This window comes from Corylus avellana, chromosome ca11 (assembly GCF_901000735.1).
Source record: "Corylus avellana chromosome ca11, CavTom2PMs-1.0".
In the NCBI taxonomy this organism is placed as follows: domain Eukaryota; kingdom Viridiplantae; phylum Streptophyta; class Magnoliopsida; order Fagales; family Betulaceae; genus Corylus; species Corylus avellana.
The window spans coordinates 616480-624454 of record NC_081551.1 but is presented as its reverse complement, the minus strand read 5'-3'; positions in this window follow the sequence as shown (position 1 = coordinate 624454).

Below are 7975 nucleotides of genomic sequence, written 5' to 3'. Positions count from 1 at the left end.
TATAAGAATCATAACTCTTTCTTTCTAAAACCACACCCCCAATGTTTTCTGAATCTTCTTCAATATGCTTCAATAAACCTTAGTTTGTGGCCAAGCTCTGAAAATGTCAAAAAGGGGTAGCAATGAAGTCTACGAGGGAGACTAGGAAACCAAAACAAGGATGAGGTGGCCTTCAAGTATTGAAATCGCAACCCCAAGAGAACAGAAAATTTATCACAGAATTCTGCACAACCCAACAAACATTAGGAAAAAAAAAAAAAAAATAGTGTTTTGTGGGGTTAAGCTCAGGAAGATTAGGCTTAAAGTTAATCTGGGGGTATGTGGACTAGAGATGCAATCAACCACACAAATGGAAGCCCTTCAGAAATAACAGGAAGGAAAAGCAGGGCAGTCAAAGGTGAGTTTCAGGTTAATGACAATTACTGAGGGATCTTTGACGAGATTCCATAGTTGAGTTCAAATAAGGTTATACTTGAAGAGGGTAAAGATGTTGGATTTGGTGTCTTTGAGTGATGAGATGTTCGAATCTCAAGGAGGGGATGGATAATAGTTGGGTCATGAGAAGTGTCACAATCCCGACATCAACAAAGGATAAGGACAAGTGTATCACTAAGATAGGGGCCCCGGGGGCCTGCTGACATCTACATGTGCAAGATCGTGGCCAAGGCATATACCTTAAGGCATAACCCCAACAGCATTGCCGTTGCTCAATCCCTCCAAACCACAACCCGTAAAGCATTCCCTATTAACTCAAACTTTGGGTCACTCTTAAGGTACATCACATTATTCAACAAGGATATGGTACTAAAATCAAATGAATTTTTCATATCAGCTTGGGACACGAGGTGGTGCAAAGGGATATATATTAAAAAAAATATTATTATATATATATATATATATATCCACTTGGTTCTATTATTCCCAGTAAAAACTTGGTAACAAAGGCCTTGTTTGCCAATGGCATACTGTTCCACAGCCAGCCTCAATCCCAAAAAAAATAATTTTTCACCTCAAAATTAATCTCAACTTCTCTACTTTTTATATCACATCAATCATTTTTTTATTATTATTCAAATAAAAAAATCACTACACAACAAATTTTTCACTTTTTTTCATATAAAATATATTTTTTCACTTTTCCTCATAAAACTTTTTCACTAAAACCAATCAAATACATATTCTTAAAAAGTGCACTACAATTTGTTAGAATGATTTGTATGAAGTAGCTGCAAATCATTTTGTAGTTAATTTTTACCCAATATAGAAACAGCCTTTAATAATCTATGTAGGCCTCCCGCCTCCCCTCCCTCGGGACCCAGTGCTACAAGCCTAGAATTGAGAAGAGACAAGATATTGATACACTCAGTTGCATGTGATTTCCATTTACTTTTTTTCTTTTCTTTTCTTTTTTATGGCTCATTGCATATTTCACAGGCAGCTGTCGTCAATTTTGCAAGAAATGCTGAAGAGCGTCATCTATTCTATTTCACTTCTTTTTTTCATTTTTTTTTTTCATTTCCAATAAATATATATATTTTTAATGAAATACATATTCCACCTACAAAACGTAACCTAAATATGGTACCAGAAAATGCTTTCACACTTTCTTTTTTCTCTCTCTCTATTCAAATGCTTTCACAGCTTTTGTGTACGTGGGTTGGTTGGTGGTGCAGTCTGGAATAACACGTGTAGGTGGTATTAATCGAACCCACACGTGTATAGGTGAGATTAGACAATCAACGTGAATATATATGGTTTCTTATGATTTTTGTTCTATAATATTGTTAGAATATATGAAAAATATATTATATTTTTCATATATTCCATAATTATGCTGATATTGAAATATTCTTTATTTATGGGTTGATTGTAATCATATATTGGGATTGTAATCAAATCAAGGAGATTTGATTACCAAACTTATATTTAGACATTACCCTATAAATAGGGACCTTTGTATTGTAGACAAATCAAGTTAATGAGCACAATGTAGCCCTTAGGGGTATTTTGAGTGGTGGACGTAGGTGTCTAACACCGAACCACCCGAAAGTTTTTTGTATTTATTTTCTCTATATTGCTTCCGCATATTCCCTCATATTTATTATTTCAACAATTAAGTTATTATTTAATAAAAAATATTAACTTAATGAGTGCTTTTGACAAGATTAGTTAACTTGGACGAAATGATTGATGTTGTACCTAACTCCCTTGTGGAAACAAAAGAAAAACGAAATTACTATCTTCATCAGGATCAGTGACGATCAGAAAAAGACATTCTCAAATAGAATATAAAAAATTTATGTACCCGAGTAGTCAAAGTACAGAGATATGATAGATATCCATAGCTAGAAAAACAAATAAATGATTGGTGATATCGATTCGTCCTACGACCAACCCTTTCTAGGCCTGGGTATCGGTCAAAACGGTCCGGTTAAGGACCTTATCGGTTATTAACCGATAATTTTCGGTTAAACGGTTTATTAACCGATATCAAACCAATAAGAATTTTAACCGATAATTTCGGTTAAAACGGTACACGGTTAAACGGTCCGGTTAAACCGGTTAACCGATTAATTCCCTCCTCCCCACAGGTCTGGTTTTTTTGGATCTCGTCAGTTTAATGTGGGATTAGTTTGTTATAATTTATGGTTTTTGTAGAATGAAATTAAATGTGTTGAAGCCTGAAGTCTCCCGGTTTTGAATGAAATTTGGTGATTGAAGAGCCAAGAAAGATGTTTACCACTTTACCATGTGGTATTGTACACAGATTCTGGAAATATTCATGTTAGGAGCCAAATTGATCATGTGATTATGTGAAGGCCCATGAGATATAGAAATTCACCAGAAAAAGAAAGCCAATATATACACCAGCAAAAGAAATTCTTACAAGAAAAATTTCAAAACAGGAACTCTATCAGGTTCCATAATCCAGCGCCAACAAAAACCATCAAATGCAAAGAAATCTCATCAAATGCCATCACTTAAAAAAAAAACATCAAACCTACCCAAACTCAAATTAAAATAAAATTCATTAATGAATAATAAACAAAGTATTAACTAATTAAAGTCACTTAGCAAAAGGAAAATAAGCCATGGCCTCATGGGCAAGTAGGCAACACCATTACACAAATATAAAAGCAAGAAAACATAAAGATAGTGATCAGTATGAATAAACATCAACATCAACACGGTTACACAATAATTTCCTTGAGCCACCTCAAACATAGATTATCTTCAATTCCTTAAATTTGCTTCCTTCAATAATCCAACAAATCAAAACATAAATAAAGTGAATCACTATTAGTAATTAATATTAAAGAGTAAGAAATAAATATCACATAAGAAAAAAATAAGATCCAAAAAACTTACCAAATACTTTAAACAAAACATTACCCCGCAAAGTTCATCCATTAAGCCTTAATTCGTGTCAAATGTGAGGGAATTAGACAAAATTTCTACCACAATGAAATTTTTAAAGGATTAGTAAAAATAATTTAATCAAATAATTAGAATAATAAATAAATTTGAAATTAACAAATATTACCCGACTCAAGCTTGTAGCTTTCTTCATCTTCAATGTCAGGCAAGAGTGACTCAACATACTGAAAATTGGGAGAAGATCTCAACCAATTTTGACAACAAATAAGAGCTTCCACTGTTTTCGGAGCCAAAGAACTCCGAAAAGGATCTATGATGCGACCTCCGGTGCTAAAGGCCGACTCAGAAGCAACAGAAGTAAGTGGAATTGCCAGGACATCTCGTGCTATCTCGGCGAGAACCGGAAACTTTACCTTATTTACCCTCCACCACATTAAAATATCAAAGTTGTCACTTGGAGTCTCCACCTCTTCCGTATAATATTGCTCTATCTCTGTCCGACACATCATCACATTTTTGGACGCCCGAAATGAATGGTAAATAGCTAAAGCATCTTTCTTATTAGTACCCACACTTTCGGAACTTGTGCAACTACGCTCTTCATTTCCAAACCTAGCCAAGCTAGCCCCACTTCCACTTTCATTCTTAGCATATTGCTCATATAACCGGCTCAAGACATTCTTTAATTTGGTAACAATTTGTTCTGCTTTTTCTAGACCCACATTCGTTTGGAACCAAAATTCCAAGACATTTATCTTGTAACGTGGATCAAGCACCGAAGCAACAAACAACAAGGGGTTAATAGACAAAAAATTTCCCCAATACTTATCATATTTCTCTTTCATTTGCATTGCCATGGTACTCAATGAATAATCACTACTTTCACAATACTCATCCAAACAATGATAAACATTTTGAAGAATACCAAAAAACAAGTTAGAAGTTGAATACAAGGAACCCGACATCTGAATTGTTTCGTCATAAAATACACGCAAGAATTTAACAATGTGTCGAACCTTATTCCAATCATCTTCATTTGGAGCCCCCAACACATCCCTCCCTCCACAATCATCATTCAAATAATGTACAAAATTAGAATCTTCATCTAACATAAGATTAAATGCCCTTTCATACTTTTGTGCCGCCTCCAACATGGTATAAGTAGAGTTCCATCTAGTGGAAACATCAAGAGTCAAGGAAGACCGACACCCAAGATTCTTCCTTTCTACACAAGACTTAAAGAGGGCTAATCTTTGGGGGGATCCCTTCACATATTTCACCATATTTCGGACCCTTTCAATTGAATCATGTGCACCCTTCATACCCTCCTTCACAATTAAATTTAGAACATGGGCACAACACCTCACATGAACAAACTCATGGCGACAAATAACATCATCATTGGACATATTTCTTTTACTAAACTCACTCATTGCTTTATCATTAGCACTTGCATTGTCAAGTGTTATCGCCAACACACGAGTAATCCCCCATTCCACCAAACATTGCTCTATTTCCTTAGTAATCGTTATTGCCTTGTGATCCGACACTTGGCGAAATGCCAATATTCTTTTCTGATATTTCCAAGTAGAGTCAATAAAATGTCCCGTTACAACCATGTAATTCATATTCTGAATCGAAGTCCAAGTGTCAGTTGTCAAACAAACCCTTTGACCAACCATCATCAACTTCTTTTTGATTATTTCTTTTTTGGTCATAAACAACTTAACACAATCCTTCATCACTGTGTAGCGAGAAGGAAGCTCAAAACGAGGCTCAAGAACCTTAAACATTTTCTTAACACCCATCTTCTCCACAATTGAAAAGGGAAATTCATCAACAATGATCATTTCACAAAGAGTCTCCCTAATAAGTTTTTCAGAATACTTCCTAACAATTAAGTTATTACCAATACTACCATCACTCTGACTCTGCCCGGCCATATAGGTGAATTTAGATTGAGAGCCATCTGTTTTTGCTTTTAAGCTCTTATACTTTTGGCATTTTTTGAAATGGTACAACATGCTAGAGGTGCCATTGTTTGTCCCATGACATTTATACTGAGCCCCACAATAGTTACAACTTGCAATAGGAGCCTCTTCAGAACTATTTGCATCTTTAGTAAAATGGTCCCATACTGAAGATCTTTTTGTTCTTAATCTTTTTTTACAAGGGATTGGGGGTCGTCGACCACGAGTACGACCATGAGGTGCTGCCCTAAAACCCCTAGAACCAGCACATCTAATCCCTTGGGTATCAAACTCATCAGATTCATCAATATCATCAAAGATTTCTTCATCAAATGTGTCTTCATCAAAGGTTTCACTATCATCTATGCCTATGGGACAAGAAGCACTAGTTGATGTCGAAGGTCGAGGTGCAGCCATATGAACTGAAGTAAAAAGTAATAGTTGAAATTAATTAGCTAATGTGACAATGTTTGACCTATGGGCTATGACTAAAACTCAAACTAATGGTTGGTTTTAATTAGCAAAATTAATTTGCTGCTTTATGGTATTCATAAAACACAACACTGAAATACCCATTCTAAATCTCAACCAACAACCAAAGATTTTTCAAACAATTGAGCATAATTCATAAACAATTTCGTTACCTGAAGCAAGGGCTGAGAGCTTGAGATTGAGAATCAGAGCTTGATTTGGTGGGAAGCCGGAAATTGGAAGTGAACTAAAATAATTCACACACGGCGCACTGCCTGAGGGAGACGCCAGATAAGAAAACAACAAAAGAAAAAAAAAAAAAAAAAAAAAATCAACAGTTTTCGGTTTACCTGTAACAGGAGGCGAGGAATCAAGATCGTACTGGGACTTTGGGAGTCTAGGACGAGTGGATTTGGGTGAATAGGCTAGGCAATCGGAGATTCAGAGCAAGTGAGCAACGGCCGTGCACGGTGCACTTACAGAGTTACAGTGGCCGTGGGTTCATTGGGTTCGACCGTTCGAGTCTCGCGAGAGACGCGAGAGAGAGGAGAGACCGAGAGACTCGGCCAGCGACTCAGCGGCTTAGAGTATTGCGAGTTGCGAGAGAGGCGAGAGAGGGGACTGCCGGACTGGACTGGGGACTGGGGAAGGGGAGAGAGCGGCGCAGAGTTGAGAGAAAGGCGAGAGAGGGGACTGCCGGACCGGACTGGGGAGTGGGGACTGGGGAAAGAGCGGCGCAGAGTTGCGAGAGAGGCAAGAGAGGGGACTGCCGGACTGGACTGGGGACTGGGGAGAGAGCGGCGCAGCAGTGGGTGACGGGCAGTGGGTACTGGGTAGGGAGACAGGGGAGACTGGGAGTTAGGGTTCGAGACTTCTCAGTGTTCAACAATTCGGCTTTAAGTGTTTAACAAAAGGAAAAACCGAAAAGTTGAAAAACCGAGTGATTGAGTGAACCACTGAACCGGTGAACCGTGAACCCACTCAAGTCTGAGTCCGAATGTCTGATCGTATTGGGAATTTGGGACTTTAAGTCTTTAACAAAAACGGCGTCGTTTACTCTTTTTCTAGCTTCTACTTGGTGAGGTGAACAGTATACCGGTTCTTATCGGTTAAACCGGTTAACCGATAAGAACCGGTTAACCGAACCGGACCGGACCGTTAAGGATTCCGGTATAAATTTTCTAACCGATAAGAATATCGGCATATCGGTTACGGTTAATATCGGTTCGGTCGAAACCGGTAGACGGCCGGTAATCGGTAATCGGTTAATCTGCCCACCCCTAACCCTTTCTGTTTCCACTATTAAATAGGTCGGAAATCAATGATTATGAGTTAGAATTTTGGCAAATTATAATTATGTTTGGATAGATAGAAAGATACTTGAAAAGAAACTGGTCAAAAAGGTTGAAACCTAGTGATAAGTGGCTGTCTAGAGAAGTGCAAGTCACTATCAGATCTGATCGACTGTCGCGGCTGATCAGAAAGATCAACGCTGTGAAGGAGGACGATGCAGCAAAAAAGGCGGCTGTGGCACAGCGGCGTTAACTGGCCAAGAAGGCGGCTGCCGATAGAATTCCTTCGAGTTCTTCTAGGGTTTTGCGGTGGATTGGTGACTTTTTTTCGTCTAAGATTCAAAAACGGATTTACACAAACAGAAAATCGGCGAGGATACATGTAGAAGCAAAATTAAATGACAAATGGCATGGTATCAGACAGTGGAAAAAGAAGAGAAAAGACGGTCAGTTTTATTAAACAACAGGCAGATAAATCAATTACAAAGCAACCATCTGGAATTCTGCCTGCACGATCAACACGCTCAACCAAGCAGAAGCACACAAACCAACCATTGAACAGTGATCATTAACTTAAGGATATGTGCTTGAAGGCGCATTTGGGCCACCATCGGGAGCTGGTCGTCCTGCTGGAGGCCGGCGGGAAACCCTCTTCAGTGATGGTTGACCCAAGTCAGTTTTTGGGTTAGGTCCAGACGGGACAACGGGTGCCCTCTCCATTGTGCCGAAATTGGTCGCCCAGGGACGATTAGCATGAGCCACGGCCACGCTCATGGCCATAAAGAGAAGCCAAAAGCCTAATCCGACGACTACGTAAACATTCCTCATTGTGTTTTTTTTTTTTTTTAATTGTCTAGTACATGT